At 40.5% G+C, this 20171-nt stretch overlaps 1 non-coding gene across 1 annotated transcript; it reads left to right on the forward strand.

Moving 5' to 3' along the window:
- Window positions 1-19633: 19633 nt before the first annotated feature.
- Window positions 19634-19706, forward strand: TRNAK-CUU. Its single transcript has one exon. It is a non-coding gene; the product is annotated as a tRNA-Lys (tRNA).
- The last annotated feature ends 465 nt before the right edge of the window (window positions 19707-20171 follow it).

Consider the following 20171-nt stretch of genomic DNA (forward strand, 5'->3'; position numbering starts at 1 on the left):
AGCCCCACATTGGGCTCTCTGCTCAACAGGGAGCCTGCTTCCCGCTCTGCCTGCTGCTCTGCCTACTTGTGATATCTCTCTCTGTGTCAAATAAATAAATAAAATCTTAAGAAAAAAAAAGAAAGAAAGATTAAAATACGACTGTCTCAAAAGATGCGGAAAAAACATTTGACAAAATTCAATATACTTTCATAATAGAAGCTCTCAACAAATTAAGTATAGAAGGAATGATATAGAAGGAAGGAATGATATAGAAGGAAGGCATATATGACAAGACCACCATTAACATCATACTCACTACCTCTAAGACTGGGAACAAGACAAGGATGTCCACTCTCATCATTGCTATTCAACATAGTACTGGAAATCCTAGCCAGAGCAAATAGGTAAGAAAAATAAATAAATGGCATCCAAATCAGAAAAGAAGAAGTCAAATTGTATCCATTGATGGATGAATGGATAAAAAAGACACACACACACACACACACACACGAATATTATTCAATCATGAGAAAAAAGGAGATCCTGCCATTTGTTTCAACGTAGATGGACTGAGGATATTACCTTAAGTGAAATAAGCCAGACAAAGATAACTAAGTACTGTCTGGTATCATTTATATGTGGGGGGAAAGAACAGTCCAACTCATAGAAACAGAAAAGAGATTTGTGGCTACCAGGGACCAGAATGTGAAGGAAATCAGGAGATGCTAGCCAAAAAGTACACAGGGGAGCAGCAGGCCAAGTGGGCATCTGGGGGAATAGTGTGCCAGGAAATGGAAACAGTAAGAGCAAAGGATCAAGTTGGGAGTCGTCAAGGAGAAGCCTTCTGAAAATAGTTCAGGTGCAAAGCGAAAAAGGTCCAAACCATGGCAGTAGTGAGAGGTTAGGAGGGTAGGGGACAGACTTGAGAAATACTTATTTTAGACCAGGAAGAAGAAAAAAAACACACTTTAGAAGGAAAAGGGCTTCCTCACTGTGTATACTTACCACACCATCATGCAGCAACATTCAAGGTGCTATGGCTTTACCACTACTCAGTACTTACCAGGTCCTCACTGCAACCCTGGTGTCCAGATCTCTAGTTCTAGGAATCAGGACACTGAAGTCCACCCTTAGAGGTTCCCAGCTTGCAAGGATAAACTGGAAAGTTGAAGCCAGGCCTTCTGACCATATATCCTGTGTTTTCCACTGTACCCCTGTCCCACCATACTTTTTGTGACGGTACCAAATTATCCTGAAGGAGGCAAAGATCATGTGACCTGCTGAATTCTAGGAAGTTTGATGGGGCAGAATGCCACACCTCAAACCCTGAGGGCAAGTCCTCTAACCCAGTTTAAGCCTGACTCAGAGGAAAACTTTTATAGAGATTCTACAAGTCCTGATATTAATAATGCCTCTTTACAACCTACATACAGAAGATTAGGACGGGTTTTCTACTATCAAATTTAGAGTTCTTGCCATCCTTTGACACCCAAACAGATCTCAGTGCCTCATGCCTTATGTTTTGTGTGTGTGTGTGTGTGTGTGTGTGTGTGTGTATCTCCTATATTACTAGACTGTGCAACTCTTTCTTTCTTTTTTTTCCTCTTTCTTCTTTTCCCATCTATATACATGTTCCTAGGGATGCTAAAAGCAATTGCTGTCCCCAAGCAAATTTTCCTAGGCCTAACAGCAGCTGGCTCCCCCTAAGTGATTAGCTGAGAGTGAAACTAACCACAGGGAAGGATCATATTAAAGTTACGCCTTTCTCAGCTCTCAGGTCTCAAGGAGCTAATGGTGGAGATTGGGAGCAGGGCAGAATCCCAAATTATCTATCTGAATTCACTACCAATCTATTTGATTATCAAAGCTTGTTATAGTTAATATTGTTGGGCCTCTGAACCATCAGGACCCTGAAACCATAACATAACAAGATTTCCCTGTGCTCTTCACCTCTAATTTAAAACATTTCTGTTTATCTTACCCCAAACCTCTTAGTAAGGGCTCCAAACCAGTCTTGGAAAAGTATTCCATCTTGCTATCCCTGCATTTCTTTTCAAGCTTGTTCCTACCCCAACACAGGACCACTCTTTCCCCAGCCCCAAAGAGCAGCATTTCTTCTCATCCCAAACCCCACCCAATATCATCTTCTGGATGGTTATATGGGGTGTTCCTTAGCATTCTGGAACCTTTCTGAGTATTAAGACTTTGCAAAATAGGTCAGAATCTTAGAGCATGTGAAATTTGAATATGTGGAAAGGTTTTTTTCTCAAGTACATTTTGGCCTCAAAGAGGAAAAGGATGTTTGTTAAAATGCTTAGTTATTCAGGGGCGCCTGGGTGGCTCAGTGGGTTATAAGCCTCTGCCTTCGGCTCAGGTCATGATCCCAGGGTCCTGGGATCGAGCCCCACATCGGGCTCTCTGCTCTGCAGGGAGCCTGCTTCCTCCTCTCTCTCTGCCTGCCTCTCTTCCTAGTTGTGATTTCTCTAAAAAAAAAAATGCTTAGTTATTCATAATAATTTATTCTTTCCAGCAAGATAATTCAAACTTGACCATTCTTCATTTATTAGATTTTAGAACAGTGTCCTCTCTCCTTCTCTTACTTATTCTCTTTTCTCCTTTCTGAAAGATATATACTAATTATAATTTCCAGAACTGGTTGCCTCAGAAGTAGATTAGTGGAATTCTTCAAGCATTAAATTGCTCTCTGTTTCTGAAGGCAAATAATCAGAACATCTATGTCTATAGCCATCTTGGAGAAAGACAAGATATTGAAGACATTATGTTAAATTACATTGTGGTTCTAAGTTAAACTGTCTGAGAACTGACTTCCTCGACAGCTCTGATTCAGGCCTCCCAAAATGTAGTACACCATGACTCATGCTTCCTTCTGGAAATGACAAAACTTCCTCACCACCCTGATCTAAGCTGCCTGCTTTTGGTTGTCTGTGCTCTCAGGAAGGGATTTAGTTATATGTTACATTTTTTCCATGATGGGCAAGGAAACCCATCTTTTGTTTTTCCAAAGGGAGAAACACACACACACACACACACACACACACACATACAGAATGACACACTAAAAATTCTGAAAATTAATAGCAGGCAGAGATTCAATACCATCCCACTCCCACACTTCACACCCTTGGTAAATAAATACATGATTGAAGAAGAGGGGACTGACTTTTTAAACATTTATGTCTCAAAGCTTTTTTTGAAATGTTCAGTTTTCTAAGGAAAGAAATGTATAGCAACTTTGCAAAGCTAATGTTTTATTACTCAAGGTGGTCTTAAAGAGCTTAGATTTGTAGGTAGCTAAAATTTAGCGCTGAGCAGCACTGATGCATTGCCGAGGGAGACTGCATTCCCTGTGTCTCTAAAGAAATGTTTGTGGAAAGAGTAAACTTGGGGCAGAAGAGAGGAGAGGAGAGAGAAGGGTGAAGAGAAAGAATGGATATTATTGCCAATAGTTTGTTTTTCTTAAAGGTGCTCTAGGCTGTCCCATAGCAACAGCCCCAAGTATAAATGTGTACCAATTTGTATACTATAATTTATAACCCAGCACTCATTAAAAAATACCATTTACTTGAGTGAAAAGGCACCCAGAATATTAACGTGGTATCAACAGAATGAGAAGTCATCAGAGAGGGAGAAAAACCTAATTCTAGGAAACAAACTGAGGGTTGCTGGAAGGGAGCAGGTAGAAGGATGGAGGAACTGGGAGATGGGCATTAAGGAGGGCATGTGATGTGATGAGCGCTGGGTGTTAAATGAAAATGATGAATTATTGAACTCTCCATTTGAAGCTAATGATGTACTATATTTTGGCTAATTGAATTTAAACTAAAAAAATCATTTAACATGTGGTCAATAAGGATTTATTTTGAGGGTAAGAATTTTGAGATCAGAAATGTAACCATTTTTCTGTTTTCCAGCTATGTTAAGCTGAAATTTTTATGAATTTTATATGTATATATATATATGTATGAAATGAAATAAAGAATGGTATGCATATCTATTTACATAGCCTTATATTTATTCTCTGAGAGTTTTCATACATGATGTTGAAGGAGAAAATTGCCCTATATACTCCATCTTTTTTTTCATTCCTCAAATAAGACAATGGATGTCAGTCCTGAGTTATAGTCCCAGTTCCACTCCTCAGTAATTGCAAGCTAGTAATTTAATTGAAAATGGGAGAATACACTTACTTGGGGAACATAAGGAATAACACGGAGGACATTGGGAGATGGAGAGGAGAAGCGAGATGGGGAAAATTGGAAGGGGAGACAAACCATGAGAGACTGTGGATTCTGAGAAACAAACTGAGGGTTTTGGAGGGGAAGGGGAGGGGGGTTGGGTGAACCTGGTGGTGGGTATTGTGGAGGGCACGTTTTTCTTGGAGCACTGGGTGTGGTGCATAAACAATGAGTTTTGGAACACTGAAAAGAAATAAAATAAAATGGAAAAAAAAGAAAATGGGAGAATGGATCAGATGACTTCTGAAAACCCTTCCAGTTTTGAAGTTCTATGGTTCCAAGTGTTTTGACTCTAGCAACAGGATTTCTCTTTCTCTTTTCAAAGGAGACACCAAAATATATTGCCTGTTCTTATTGACAGTTCTTGACTGTGACCCGGGAACCCCCAATAGCTCTGCCAAGCCCTAAGTCCTAGGAGGTAGAGCCTAAGAATAGGACACTAACCCACCCCACCCATTGTGGATCCCCTTTCCACTGGTAGATCAGCTGGCCCCCGGCCTAATTCTGAGAGGAGTGAAGATCTCTGCCAAGACATAAGGCAGGATTCTTATGTTCTTTTCTGATTGTTACTGATTTGCATTTCTTTCAAGTGATTTTTATGAATAGGTAGGAGAAGACCTCATTCATGTCACACACATCTATGAGTGCTTGTTGCATGCTTAATTCACTGTGCCAAGCACTGGGAATAAGGCAAACATGGGCAAGCCCTTGACCTACATGAGCAACTATGCAATTGTGCTTTAGATCAAGGAGGTAAAGTGATCCAAAATAGCTGCTAACCAACCAACAATGGCCTGTGAAGTTTCACTCATAATGATTGATTTTTGGTCTTATAAGTTTCTTGGACTTTGAGAGTGCTCTATTGGAATTTTTTTTATTTTTTTAAGATTTATTTATTTATTTGAGAGGGAGAGAGAACACAAACAGAGGGAGTGGCGGGTAGAGGCAGAGACAGAGGGAGAAGCAGGCTCCCCGCTGAGCAAGGCCTCAATCACAGGACTCCGAGATCAGGACCTGAGCCAAAGGCAGACACTTAACCAACTGAGCCACCCAAGTGCCCCTCTATTAGAATTTCTTAAAGTCCTTGGAAGGAGGGTGAAGCCCACTTAATGGCCCTGAAGGAATGAGATAAAAAGGAGGAAGAGCTGGGAGGAGATGAAGAAACTCAGAGAGAGACAGATGTAATTAACGGGGGGGGGGGGGGGGGGGGGGGGGGGGGGGGGGGCATGGATCCCAAGAAGTCAATGAAAACAAAAATCTCAATTAATACATTAAACTAATTTCTGTATTCTGATAGTAGTCTATTATCAGTTGGTAGGCTAGCCAGCTAACATTGAACCCCTGTAATGTTCTAGGCACTGTTCTAGGTGCTGGACATAAACTAATGAACATGCTTATACTGCTGAATGAAAGGAGCTTAAAATCTTCAGAGAAGGAGGAAGGCAAGAAGGGAAAAGGAAGGTAATTTCAGAGCTTAATAATGACTGAAAAGGAAGGGAATAAAAGAAGACACTTGTGCAAGGTGTGACTGGGGAAGATGGAAGTGGCTGGGGTGGTCAAAGAAGAATTTTCTAGGATGCAATATTTGAGCTAAGACCTGAATAATGAGATACATGTAGTTTTCTAAATATTTAGGGGAAAAGTTCCAAGTTAAAAGAACAGCAAATGCAAAAAATAAATTTTGTTAATTTAAAAAAAAATTTAAAATATAAAATAAAATAAAGAACAGCAAATGCAAAGATTCTCACAGCCTACATAAGGATCAGAAAGAAGGCTGGTGTGATCAGAACACAGTCGACAAGGGGAGACAATGGTAGGAGATGAGTCTGGGGAGGTAGCAGGGCCCAGCTCATGCAGGGCCAACTGATGTCCTAATAATAATAATAGTTATTATATGTATTATAATATATATGTTATATAATATTTGATAATAATATATATGGTTAATATACATAGTAATAACTATATAAAGCTATTATTATATAATAATATATTATTATTCAGTAAGCATTTATGCACCCTTGCATCATGCTAACCACTTTCTGTGGATTAGCTTCTTATTACATCTAGTTCATGATCTTGGTGCTATTCAGTGGTCACATAACCAGTGCTTCATGCTAGAGCTGGGCATGAGCCCTCCCAGGGTCTAACCCCAAAACGAATTCCAGTTCTCAAATGTTTTACTTGATTGCTATACCAAGGAAATACTTCAAATACATGGTTGTATGCGCATAAAGCGAATCATGCCTAGTATCATAATCCAACTTAAAGTCAAGAAAGCACTGTGAAAGGAGACATTCTTTAAAAGTCTAAGTAAGAGGGGTGCCTGGGTGACTCAGTTGGTTAAGCACCTGCCTTCCACTCAGGTAATGATCCCAGTGTCCTGCAATCAAGTCCCACATTGGGCTCTCTGCTCAGCAGGGAGTTGCTTCTCCCCTTCCCTCTGCCTTCTGCCCCCCGGCCCCACTCATTCACTCTCGCACATTCACTCTCTCTCTCAAATAAATAAATAAAATATTTTAAAAATAAATATGTAAAAAATAAAAGTCTAAATAAGAGTGGAGAGCAGAGCCTGGGAATATAGCTGCTGTGTGGTTGCTTTATCTACTTTCTATGGAAAAGGATGTCATTTCCCTTCCTTTATCTACCCTCAACTCTCACCCTGCCAGTGCTACCCAATATGATGTTGAACTCACTCCCACATTTCTTTAGGGTATACCTCCTGAGAGAGGCACTGGAGAAAGGTGAGAAATAGCAGAGCATCAAGAGCCCAGGATATACAGTATCCTTTTTTAAGAACTTTTATTTTATTTGAAAGAGAGAAAGAGCAGAGCAGGGAGGGACAGAGAGATAATCTTAAGCAGACTCCACACTGAACATGGAGCCCAAGATGGTGCTGAATCTCAAGCCCCTGAGATCACAACCTGAACTGAAACCAAGAGTACATCACTCAACTGACTGCACCACCAGGTGCTCCAATAAATTAGTATTGTTTGGGGCCACTAAGTTTGTGCTAATCTGTGGCAATAGGAAATTCATACAGTTGTCCTGACCTTTAGCAACACATGCTAGTATTAATGTTAACTCTCATATCAAAAATTCTAAGGAGAATTTCAAGTTTGTGCTTCATGACCTGGTTCCTTAATTTCTGAGCAGAGTTCTACATTGATTCATTCAGACATTGTAGGTAACTTTTCTCCTACACGTTCACTCCTCTTATTTTGATTTATTCTACAATATCAGGCCGGTATTTGTCACTTCTTATTTCATAGGACACTGTTCTGCAAAGGAAGAAAAGTAACAAAATTGAAAACTAAATCTAGCTGTATGCAAAGGTATTTGAGTTCTCTTTTTTTTTTTAAAGATTTATTTATTTGACAGATAGAGATTACAAGTAGGCAGAGAGGCAGGCAGAGAGAGAGAGAGGGAGGAGGAAGCAGGCTCCCCACTGAGCAGAGAGCCCGATGCGGGGCTCGATCCCAGGATCCTGGGATCATGACCTGAGCTGAAGGCAGAGGCTTTAACTCGCTGAGCCACCTAGGCACCCCGGTATTTGAGTTCTCTTTTAGAGACATGTGCTATATACCAGCACCATATCTCTTTTGTGAGGGGTATGGCACATGATGGTCACTTTTCCCTTTACCCGATGAATGGAATTCTGTGAAAGCACAAAATATTCTTTGGATTCCAGAGCCATGTGCCATGTATACTGACAGATCGCACAACACTCATTCATTGCTGAATCCAATGAGAGCTGCAAGGGCTTCAGAGGTGGAGTTGTAGCCTCCTAGGTTTGAAAGGGATCTTAAAGATCACTTAATTCCACCTGTCATTAGAGCAAACATCTCAGAAATGGGATAGAGTGGGGATCAGTCCTTGGCTAAATTAAACCGGATCCTCTCTGGGCCCCTGAAAATGCTCACATAGCCCTAAAATGAACATTGACAGGTCCTTTCCTGGTGCTACTCTGAAGAAGTGAGCAATAGGCCTCTTGGTCTATTTCTGTAAGAGAAACTGGGCTATCCAACTTCTGAGGCTGGGCATGTGTTCTATTTCCCATTAGTTTGAACTATATCAACATTTACTGAAGCTCTGAAGCTACCATTGCTACAGAAGCCAATCAAGTAGATGAGATGTTAATATTCTTAGAAGAGTAATTAAATAATTTGAGAGTAATTATCTATATCAAATGAAGATTCTAGGAGAAATACACATTTTCTGGGGTGCCTGGGTGGCTCAGTGGGTAAAAGCCCCTGCCTTCAGCTCAGGTTATGATGTCAGGGTTCTGGGATTGAGCCCCGCATCGGGCTCTCTGCTTAGCAGGGAGCCTTTTCCTCCCTCTTTCTCTGCCTGCCTCTCTGCCTACTTGTGATCTCTGTCTGTCAAATAAATAAATAAAATCTTTAAAAAAAAAAGAAATACACACTTGCAGAGTTCCTTCTAACCAAACACTGAGTAATAGACACTGTGGTTTAAGGTACTGTAAGTTCTTCAGGTTTTTTGAGTTTAGTAGAGTAACAATTGTGGGGCGCTTTTTTTTTTAAGATTTTTTAAGATCTTTTTTTTAAGATTTTGTTTTCAAGTTAAATAATGGACTAAATTGCCTTCATAAGCTTAAAAAATCTTTTAAAAGGATGAGCCTTGGAAGATTGATATAATTTTCCCTTCTCTCATAACATAACCTCAAATTACAAAATCCCATTTAAACTTCTCTTTTCTTTGAAACAAATGAGAAGCAGGAAAGTGAAACTAAAGCACCCGTGTAAATATGGAGCTTTTCTAGGAGTGCAAGAAAGTCTGCATGTGTGTAATTTCTAAGTGTTACAAATATCTCAAAAGATCTTTTTGGAAAGTTCAACACAAAGAGCATCTACATTAACACTTAATCAAAATGCTCTTTGTATTTGCTTTGCTCTTCTTGGTTCTCTATAATTAGAATGCAGCAGACATAAGTTTTTTTAGTAAATTCCTGCCTTGTAAATCAAAGATATTAATGATGTTTCCTAGTGATACTTTTTGTATCAAGTTACTTAATAAAGATATTGGGAGATGGAGAGGAGAAGTGAGTTGGGTGAAATAGGAGGGGGAGACAAACCATGAGAGACATGGACTCAGAAACAAACTGAGGGTTTTGGGGGGGGTTGGGTGAGCCTGGTGGTGGGTATTAAGGAGGCCACGCATTGCATGGACACTGGGTGTGGTGCATAAACAATGAAATTTGGAACACTGAAAAATAAATTTTTTTAAAAAATACTCTATCTTTGTAAATTTTCATTCATTATTTTTTGAAGATACCCTATCTTTTAAGAGTTTGTAGTATATTGAGAAAACCATGGACACTCAGATGCTAAATAACAATGTCTGCCCAAACTAGTTTTCTGTCAAATCCAGGAACCTTTTTTTTAAGGTTTTTTAATTGGTCAAGATAGATTAAACATGGAATTGAAAGGTCACTTAAAGTTTCCAAGACACTGAGATTTTCATGTAAGTGTAATTCCCTTCTGGAAGACATGTGGGTGGGAGAAAGAGAACCGTTTAAGTCTTTTCATGAGTATTCTTAGGGAATGGTGGAAGGTTGTTTGTGGTGCAAGGCCCTCTAAGATCAGAAATAACAGCATAAGGGCCAAAGACATACTTATGTATAGGCTGCCTGATGTGTCAAACATTTAAAATTACTTGCCACGGGCGCCTGGATGGCTCAGTGGGTTAAGCCTCTGCCTTCAGCTCAGGTCACGATCTCAGGGTCCTAGGATCAAGCCTCGCATTGGGCTCTCTGCTCAGCGGGGAGCCTGCTTACCCTTCTCTCTCTGCCTGCCTCTCTGTCTACTTTTGATCTCTGTCTGTCAAATAAATAAATAAAATCTTTAAAAAAAATTACTTACCACTACTCTAAAACCAGGGTTAAAATCTGAATTTCCTGCTTCTCTTGAAGATCTGGTCCCCCAGGACCACATTTCCTCATGGTAGCAGGGGGCTGCTACTGGCTACCCACTTTAGGTTGCCCCAAGTAGGGTACAAGCTGGCCATCTCACCAGTCTCTCTGGGCCAGCTTCTTTGATTTGTACTACTTGCCTGACCCATGGGCTTGTGGGTTTGTGAAACCAGCTTGGTGTGTGTAGAAGTCTGGCTGCTGCTTCTCTGGAAATTTGAGAGCACTCATGTCCACTGATGGTTCTGCTTACTAGATTCCTCTGTCTTCCACATCATGGGTGAGATGCATCTTGTTCTGAAAACCTCTTGGGAAAATTCCAGGAGGCTCTTGGTGAGACGGAAGGAGTTAAGAGACCTCCTTGGTACATAGGAAATGCTCAATAAAACTATGGGTAGGTCCTAGTCTCCAGAAGTCTTTTGTCTCTTTTCATTTACAAGCCAAGACTGGCCATTACGTGAATTATGAGGTAGGTGAAGTGAATCTTTAGTATCCTCAATCTCTCTTTTTCTCCCCTAAAAGGAACTCACCCCTAGTCAATCAGATGCCTTATGCACTGACATGACCTGACTTTCAAACTTCCAATGCCTTCTCAGGACTTTAGAGTAAAATCCACAGTGCACACCATGGCCAGCAAGGCCCTACATGATCTGGCTCCTGTCTACCTTTTCATCTTTATCTGCTACCACTCTCTCTCTGCATCACTGTGCTCTAGCCACACTGACACTTTCGCTATTTCTCAGTCGGTCCAAACGGGCTCTCAACTGAGGCCTTTTGGCCCTGCTATTCCCCAAGCCTGGAAAGTTCCTCACACACACAAGGATATGGCTGACTTCCTTCCTCCATTTAGGCCTCTGCTCAAATTTCACGTTCCCAGAGTGGCATTTCCTGACAACCAGCATAAACAGCCCATTCTCCCATCACAGTCCATCTCTCTCTAGCCCCTCATCTTGCTTCATTTTCATATTTCTTATCACTAACCCAACACTCTAAAGGAAATCCTCACTTTGTAGAATAGTGGGGAACCATAAAAGTAGCTTTGCTAGTTGAAACCATGCAAAGCATTCTTAATAATAAATGGGGGAAATTACTATTGCTCCATGAACAACCACTAAAATTTTATCAAAATATTAAAAACTCTCCTACTGTTGGTTATAAACATATAGGAAAAAATTTTTAAGAACTCTAAGATGAACATTTATTTACTACATTGTAATTTTAAAACATTAAGAATTTTGAGAATTAACATGTTTTATTCTTTTTTTTTCCATTTTATTTATTTTTTCAGCGTAACAGTATTCATTCTTTTTGCACAACACCCAGTGCTCCATGCAAAACGTGCCCTCCCCATTACCCACCACCTGTTCCCCCAACCTCCCACCCCTGACCCTTCAAAACCCTCAGGTTGTTTTTCAGAGTCCATAGTCTCTTAAGTGCTAACATGTTTTAGTCTTGAGGCACCTAGCTGGCTCAGTCAGTAGAGCACATGACTCTTGATCTTGGGGTCATGAGTTCAAGCCCCAAGTTTGGTGGAGCTTACTTTTTAAAAAAATTAAAAAATAAAATATTACATTATTTTTGTAGAAAACCTATCAGTTGAATGGATATTTCTCATAAGAAGGTAGATTGCCAAAAGATACAGGAAAAGATGCCCAACATCATTAACTGTTGTGGAAATAGAAATCAAAACACAATGAGCTACCACTTCAAATCCATTAGGATGGCTGTTGTCAAAAAAAGAAAGAAAGAAAAGAAAAGAAAGAGAGAAAGACAAACAAGTTCTGGATAGGATGTGGAGAAATTGGAACTCTCGTGCATCGCTGGTGAAATGTAAAATGGTACAGCCGCTATGGGAAACAGTATAGCAGTTCCTCAAAAAAGGAAACATAGAATTATCCTATAATCCAACAATTCCACTTCCACTTCTAAGTATATACCAAAGAGATTTAAAAGCAGGGATTTGAACAAGTATTTGCATGCAGATATTCATAGCAGCATTATTCCTCATAGCCAAAAGGTGAAAACAATGCAAATGGGATCAATAAAATGTGGTATAGACACACAATGGAATATTATTCAGCCTTAAAACAGAAGTTCTGATGCATGCTACCACACAGATGAATCTTAAAAACATTATGCTACATGAAATAAGTCAGACCCAGTAGGACAAATATTGTATAATTCCACTTACATGAATTACCTAGAATAGTCAAACTCATAGAGACAGAAAGTAAAATAAAGGCTCCCAAGGGCAGGGTGGGGTGGGGAGGAGGGCATGGGAGGTGATGTTTAATGGGTACAGAGTTTCAGTTTGGGATGATGAAAAAGTTCTTGAGATAGAGGGTGGTAATGGAAACACAACAATGCAAATATCATTCATGCCACTGAACTATACACTTAAAAATGATTAAAATGATAAATCTTGTGGTATGTGCATTTTACCACAATTTAAAAATGTATAAAGAGTAGTTTGAGGGGCGCCTCGGTGGCTCAGTGGGTTAAAGCCTCTGCCTTCAGCTCAGGTCATGATCTCAGGGTCCTGGGATCGAGCCCCGCGGAGCCTGCTTCCCTTCCTCTCTCTCTGCCTGCCTCTCTGTCTACTTGTGATCTCTGTCTGTCAAGTGGATAAATAAAATCTTAAAAAAAAAAGAGTAGTTTGAGCAGTGCTTGCCTCCTTCTTCCTATGGTAAAACTTAGCACATGGAGGCAACCTTATTGATAGTCCTTGGTGAATAGCCATACTCTTTTCTAAGTTTGGATCATCTTCCAACATTTCAATGCCATGAAAAATCATTAACAGTTCCTTTAATGTGTACTTTTTTGCTGGTGTGCCTTCCTCTGAAATGCCCTCCTCTTTCTCATCCCAGGTCACAATCACTTTATTCATTTAGGCTCCTAAATGTGCCTTTGTAAATGTCTGTATGTCTCCCTCTCCCCAGCTGTAGTATCAATAACCTGTCTGAGAGACCATCTAATAGGGTTTAAAAGTTGAAATTTTAAAAATGCAAAAATAATAATAATAAACAATAAAATAAATTTTAAGAAATAAAAGTTGAAATAACACCATGGTCCAATGAGTCAACTAAAGAAGTTGTGTTTGGTGATAAAAAGCAAATTCTTACATTTTTGTTCAAGAGAATCAGGGTGACCTAGAGTGTTATTCAAAAGCAGTAGTGCTATTTTTTTTAAGATCTTTTATTTATTTTAGAGAGAGTGAGAGAGTGAGCAAGGGGAGGGGTAAAGAGAGAGGGAGAGATGTTCAAGCAGACTCCTGGCTGAGCACGGAGCCCATCGTAGGGCTCAAGCCCAAGACCCAGAGATCATGACCTGAGCTGAAATCAAGAGTCAAACACTTTACTGTCTGAGCCACCCAGGGGCCCCAGAAGTAGTGCTTTAAAAGTTAAATGACTTTGCCTGTAGTACTGTTCTACAACTGGTAAATGAGAAGTCAGCACAACTACATGCTTTCCTAGCCTTCTGTGACCTGAACAAAGATGAGCAGTGGACAGTCACCGTCTGACTTTGAAAAGAAGAGCTGTGATTGGTCACTGACCATAACAGGCACCTGTCATTTGTAGATCATAGCAACTGGTGGACTGGAGAGCAAAGTGAAATTTGTACGTTAGGCAATTACTCATAATTAATATGGGTGGTGACTGAAATCTGAAGTGTGTTGTTGGGGGACTGTTGTTAAATAAACTGTGGTGCCCGAAATTCATGTATCTCAGTACTATGCAAAGTGAGGACTATCTGTATTATGTTTCCATTTATTTACTTGCTGTGGTTCCCCCCACTAGAATGTAACCTACACAGAATGGCAACATCACCTATTTTGTTCACAGTTATATTCCCAATGCCTAGAACAAAACCATAGCAGGAGCTCAACAAATTCTTGTAGAAAAGATGGAAAGGAGGGGCGCCTGGGTGGCTCAGTCAATTAAGCATCTGACTTTTGACTTCTGCTCACATCAGGATCTCAGAGTTGGGGTCCTAAGAGAGAGCCCCACACTCAGCGCAGAGTCTGCTTCTCCCTCTCTCTCTGCCCCTCCCCATCCCTCACTCTCTGTCTGTCTCTCTCTCTCTAATAAATAAATAAATGAATCTTTATTTAAAAAAAGAAGGAAAGGGAAGAGAGAATGGAAGAAAGAAAGGAGGGAAGGGCAGAGAAAGGTAAAATCACTGAGTTGAATCAATAGCCACGTGTGTATATATGGTGCTCGGAGAGGCGAAATTATTTTCCCAAAGGCACCCAGCTCTCCAAGATTCTGCTTTAGGATCTTTCATGTATCTACTAACCCACATTGTTCTTGTTCTCTCCCTCTCTTTCTCTCCTAACCTTCTTTGAGGCTATACAGTCACATGAAAATGTGATTAACAACATTGTAGGGGCTTTAATCACTTGACCTTCGAGAAGGGATTAGAGCCTTAGCTCAGGAGGCCACAGGCCTGTGGGGGAAGGTGACATTAGGGTCTTCCCAGGCTCCCTCGTATCAGACCACAAAAGCTACTAATTCTTAGTTTATGTCAAATTATTTGCATTTTCTTTCTTAAATGTCCTGGCGTGGGGCTACATTCACAGTGTACAGGATGCTGGGGTTTTTCTCTAAGTATCCCACTGCCCTGAAGTTAGGTTTCTAATTTACTCATGGGGATCCAGTGTCCCAGAGCAGATGGGGTAGCCTGGCCAATTCAGAGAGTGAGAGACTGACTTCAGATGAAAAACTTCTGTTTCTGTGACTAAGGACTTAGTCAGCTACCTGGTTTAGGATGTACTATTTGTCAGAAAGTAGATCTGGAGGAAATATCACTCATTCTGGCTAGAGGGATGGTTTTCAGTGCATTTTTTACTCATGAAATTAAAAAAGAACAGGGTGCCAGTTTAACCTTGTGGTTGAGGTTATGAATGAGAAAGGAAGCTTAAATTACTCAGGGAGGCCATCCCGTTAGTCAGAGTTTCAGAGCATTCCAGAATCATATGTCAATTAAAACATACTGAGCTTCAATAAAATACACAAAGGCAAACTGCTCTGTTTGGAGATTCCTCCTTTCCCCCTCCTGCTTCATGCTCTCTCTCACTCTCTTGCTCTTGCTTCTCCCTGTCCTTCTCCTTCTCTCTTTTTCTCCTTTCATTCCTTCCATTCCCACTCCATTCCTCCCTCCCTTCCTTTCTTCTATAGCTAAAGCAGCTGTTCTTTATAAGAATAAAATTACTTAAGTAATTAATTCAAAATAACTTAGTTGATCTTTCCTGAATTTCTAGATCCAAGCTCTATATCAACAATTAAGAATGTATTTTCTTTAATTTTCAGATCCTTTTCTTTTTTCTTTCCCTTCGCATCTCCATCTTCCTTCCTTTCTCCTCTACCCTCAGATCACCATATTTTGGACCTCCCACTAATGGTCTGAACTTGAGAAAAAGCCATGCTTGACTCCTCAAGGGAGAATTGCAAGGGGTCAGTGGTGCCTGAGCCTCTCCTTGTTAGATGTTCTTGCAGAAAGTTTGGTGAAAAGAATCAGTTGGCTAGAATTAGTCTTGGGTTTGGTACATTTCCAAAATCTTTTGCTTTTCCTGGTTGTCATTAGCATAAATATTTGAGAGTCAACAACTGAAAGAATTTGAAAAACGTATTGACTGAAGATTTTTGTCACAGACACTCCATTTCAGTTGGCATCTTTCACTCTTTAAAAAGTCTCTCATTTTAGAGGGGGAGCGGGCTATGGACATTGGGGAGGGGAGGCGAACCATAAGAGACTATGGACTCTGAAAAACAACCTGAGGGTTTTGAAGGGTCAGGGGTGGGAGGTTGGGGCAACCTGAGGGTTTTGAAGGGTCAGGGGTGGGAGGTTGGGGGAACAGGTGGTGGGTAATGGGGAGGGCACGTTTTGCATGGAGCACTGGGTGTTGTGCAAAAAGAATGAATACTGTTACACTGAAAAAATAAATAAAATGAGAAAAAAAAAAGTCTCTCATTTTAAATAGCACTTTCTTCTTTTGTCCTATTGAATTTCAATTATGTGCAAATCCTGTAGGGAGACACAAAGATGGATACGACATATTTCCTACTCTTACAGCTGAAACACATGCAAGGAGATAAGATTCAGGCTCACCAAAAGCTAAGTAAGAACACAAGGGTAAAAATAATAATATAAGAGAATATTGAATGAGAAAGGGACCAGGGAGGTCCTGTTTAGTTTTCAGGCTCCATTGCAGAAAGACTAGGCCAAAGGAGACCTGAGGAAAAAGGAGCACCTTGGGGGTTTTGATCAAGAGAGCATGCGAGGATGGAGAGGAGAATTCAGATCAGAGATGCATCTGGAAGGCAAAGCTGCAGAGGAAGGTATTTTAGGTGAAGAATATGTGAGCCAACAGGGTCACCAGGTGGGGCTGTGCAATGCACAACTCAGAGGGCTGCCATTGATGTCATATTCTCTGTGCAGGGCACAGTCTGTGTGGCCATGGTGGCCATCTTAGGGCAAAAGTCTAGACATATCCAATACGAAACCTCTTGTGGAAATAAGGAGTAGATGCGCTATCATGCTGTAAGTCTTCAGAGGCCAGGGCCTCATTTGTTTGGGATCCTCAGAGCTTTGTACAGTGTCTAGAGCATATGAGGTTTTTGATACATGATTCCCAAAAGAACGAGCTATACTTCAACCGTGTCCAAATCCCACCAGCTGGATGGTACAAATCAGGGTAAGATCACAAAATGGTGATCACCTGTATTTCTTTTATAACTATGTAAAATGTTGGGCCTCAGCCCCGGAACTGTCTCCCTTCCAAGTCATTGCAGCCACTTCTAGGACCTTACAGGGGTGTTCTACATGTGTTCGTTCACTGTCCTCTCTTATTCTTCCATTCTGTTCTTTATCCAGTATTTTGAAAGTGGAAGCACTCCAATCATGCCCACCCTGCCAAGCCACCACCCCTTCTGTGAATATGGCATATCCTGCTAAGCTTTGATCTCCAGTGCACCCAAAGCCACTACAGTGGAGATCATGATGGCATCATGGTCCCTTCTGACTCCCGGGATTGAAGACCTATTATTATCTATGGAGAAATGGGGAGAGTGGCCTTTTGCCCTCCAGGGTCATACACATAGACACAAAGTTATGTCACGTGCCTCATGTCTGACACAGCATCCTTATAACAATGTCTTCAGTTTCTACCTGTCCCAACACTGAGCAAAAGATGGACACCATGCAGCTCTTTCTACCCACTATCCCCATCTTTCTGCTCTCACAAAAAATTACACACTGGAAAGTGCGCAGGGCATGTGAGAACATGAAATATTTAGTTTGGCTGGAGGAAAAGGCACATCCAGGTGAACAAGGGAAAAAGCTAGCTCCAAGGGGAACTGAATTAAACAATGATAATGAATGAAAAGGAATGAATGAAAACCCTAGTGGAAAATCATTTAAAAGTTATTTGGGGAAGAGCCCAAATTTTTTATACTTAAGTATGGTTTTATACTTAAGTATTGAGTTTTATACTTAAGTTTTATACTTAAGTATGGAGAAAAACATAATGACTGGTTAAAGATGTAATGAAGTGTAGGCTGAATAGGACAGTGGAGTTACACAGACCTAGGTTAGAGTCCCAGGGACCGTGGTTAAGTCATTTAACCTCAGAGACTCTTAGTTTCCTTATCTGTAAAATAGGCATACCCACATCTCAGGATCTTTTGTAAGAATAACGTTCATTAAATGCCTAGCCCCAAACCTGGCACATAGTAAATACCTAAGAAAATGGCTACAAAAAGTAGTGTATTAAAAAAGGTATTCTGAAAAACAACCTGAGGGTTTTGAAGGGTCAGGGGTGGGAGGTTGGGGGAACAGGTGGTGGGTAATGGGGAGGGCACGTTTTGCATGGAGCACTGGGTGTTGTGCAAAAAGAATGAATACTGTTACGCTGAAAAAATAAATAAAATGGAAAAAAAAAAAAAGGTATTCTCACTTCTAGAGTAATCACTCATCAGGGACCCCCCAAAGATAGCCAAATAATAAGTAAGCAAAACCATGGAGGAGACCGATGGCCCTGATATTAACTAGAGAACCAGTTTGGTTCATTAATTCACATCCTGGTGGTAGCACCTTTTTTTCTTCCATAAATTCCAAGAGGAGGGAAGGTGGGGAGTGACTGGTGGGAGATTAAGGATCAGTACCAGTTTGGGACGAGGGTGGTGATCTTTTGAGTGTAAACTCATTATCCCTAACCTTTTGCACCATATCCTTAAGGTGACTCGCCATTACCCAGAGTTTATTTTGGATACAAATGACTCAAGGCTGTTACTCCATTGGGCATTCTGTGTGTTTCAATCAAAGTTTTCATGTGGAAGATGGGCCCTGGGCATCTATAGGTGTGGCTTATATCTGCTCATCCACCATTTTTTTTAAGCACTCTTTTCCCTGAATCCAGAAAGCCATGGATTCTAGAACAGGTTCCACTTCCCAAGACTTTTTAAGCTCTTTGAAGGTCAACTTCTACTTTTCAAATACCTTCCAATTATTCTGGAACAGGTGACAACACTCTCTCTTTTCAGGATTGTGTTTACAAGCCTAGAGGTTCCTGAAGAGACTTCACTATTGTGGGATATCTGACTCCGGAATAGAGCAATAATATCACACCAGGTCTGGGGGACTGGATTAAGATTTAGGAAACCTGGTTCTTCATTCTCTCCACCCACATCTTGTAGCTTTGGAGAAGGGAGTTTCCAGAAGCCTTGTCACAACATATGACACTGACTGCTCATCTTGGACCATGAGAGCTAAGGAAATAAACAACTTGATAAGAGCTTCAGACAAACTGGTTCGGACTGACAAAATTGCCCACCAATAATGCTCAAACACGCAGTCCTCATGAATACAAATGTTAGAGCCAATATTTTTGACATTTCAGGAGCCTGGGAAATGCCAGTGGCTTTCAACTGTCTGAGGCAGAGCTTCCTCTGAGGAAGTGCTCCTGAAGCGACAAGTGTTTTCTTTTCCACTGCTTGAAGGTCAAACCAAATCACTTCTTCCTCAAATAGATCTCACTTTCACAGTCTCATAAAATGGCCGAGTTAGAATATGTCTTGGTTGATGAAGTCAGTTGGGGGTGTGAAGCTGACTCAGGCTTACCCCAGTTCCCCTGTTTATTCAGTACCAGAAATATTTAAATAAGAGCTGACCTTAAAATAGCAACTCTTTGAAAAAAAGGCTCAGTACTGACTCCTGAGAAGCTCCTATAGCCTCCCCTCTCACTTTTCTATTCCAGGGACCACTGCTTAGAAAGTCTATGATGATATATCCTTTGTGTCTGATATTTTCATTTTCACTGATGAACCTTATTATGCCACATAAAATTCTAAAATTCATGAGGGCTAATGAGAATACCTTAAGTCCTTTTGCTCCCTCAGAGGATGTTATGGCAGATTTTTTTTTCTCAGTTGAAGGATTTTATTTTTAAAAAGTTATTTCATTGAGGGGTGCCTGGCTGGCTCAGTTGGTAGAGCATGGGACTCTTGTTCTCAAGGTCATGAGTTCAAGCCCCACATTGGGCATAGAGCTTACTTTAAAAAGAAAGAAAGAAATAAAGAGGGAGGAATGTTTTATTGAGGTATAATAGATATACAAAGTCCTATTAGTTTCAGATGTACATCATGGTGATTTGATATTTTTATGCATTACAGAATTATCTCCATGATGAGTCTAGTTACCATCTGTCACCGTACAAAGTTATTACAATATTGTTGCTATGTTCCTTATGCTGTACTTCCCATGACTTACTTACTTTATAAGTGGAAGTTTGTACCTCTTAATCCTTTTAACCTATTTTGCCCATCCCCCAACCCCTCCCTCCTCTGGTAACCAACAGTTCGTTTCCTGTATCTATGAGTGTTTGTTTTGTTTGTTCATTGGTTGTGTTTTTCAGATTCTACATATGAGTGAAATCATATAGTATTTGTCTTTATCTGTTTTATTGGAATTAGCATAATATCCTCTAGGTCCACCTATGCTGAAGCAAA

This window comes from Meles meles, chromosome X, assembly GCF_922984935.1.
Source record: "Meles meles chromosome X, mMelMel3.1 paternal haplotype, whole genome shotgun sequence".
Lineage (NCBI taxonomy): Eukaryota > Metazoa > Chordata > Mammalia > Carnivora > Mustelidae > Meles > Meles meles.